The sequence below is a fragment of the Penaeus monodon genome, chromosome 24 (genome assembly GCF_015228065.2).
Source record: "Penaeus monodon isolate SGIC_2016 chromosome 24, NSTDA_Pmon_1, whole genome shotgun sequence".
Taxonomy (NCBI): domain Eukaryota; kingdom Metazoa; phylum Arthropoda; class Malacostraca; order Decapoda; family Penaeidae; genus Penaeus; species Penaeus monodon.
This window is the reverse complement of record NC_051409.1, coordinates 6,576,366-6,576,656: the sequence shown is the minus strand read 5'-3', so window position 1 is coordinate 6,576,656 and position 291 is coordinate 6,576,366. Positions and strand designations below refer to the sequence as shown.

General features: G+C 34.7%; 1 protein-coding gene across 1 annotated transcript in view; it reads left to right on the top strand.

Annotated features, from left to right (window-relative positions):
* The window catches only part of LOC119588520, a gene marked incomplete at its 3' end in the record, with an annotated part of 5,082 nt that overhangs the window by 2,863 nt on the left and 1,928 nt on the right, over positions 1–291 (top strand).

The following is a 291-nucleotide window of genomic DNA, read 5'->3' as shown; positions in this document are numbered from 1 at the left end:
TCATGTTTATGTTCATCCTTTCCCATTCCCCATCCAATTTTCTTTCTTTATCTTTATTTTCCCTCCCCCCTTTTATATACAACCAGTTTCATGTTTTTGCACCACGTCAGTAAACAAAAGCAAATTGGAGAAATAAAAAAATATCACAAGTTCTGTTCAGTGCAATTTTCATATTTAATTTTCCAGCTGAACTCCAAAAGGACAGCAATGTTCACAACTACATATACCTACTTTAGTTGGGAGGGCTAATCTAATGCACAGTTGCTCAAGCTCAAATTGTACTAATAAGGA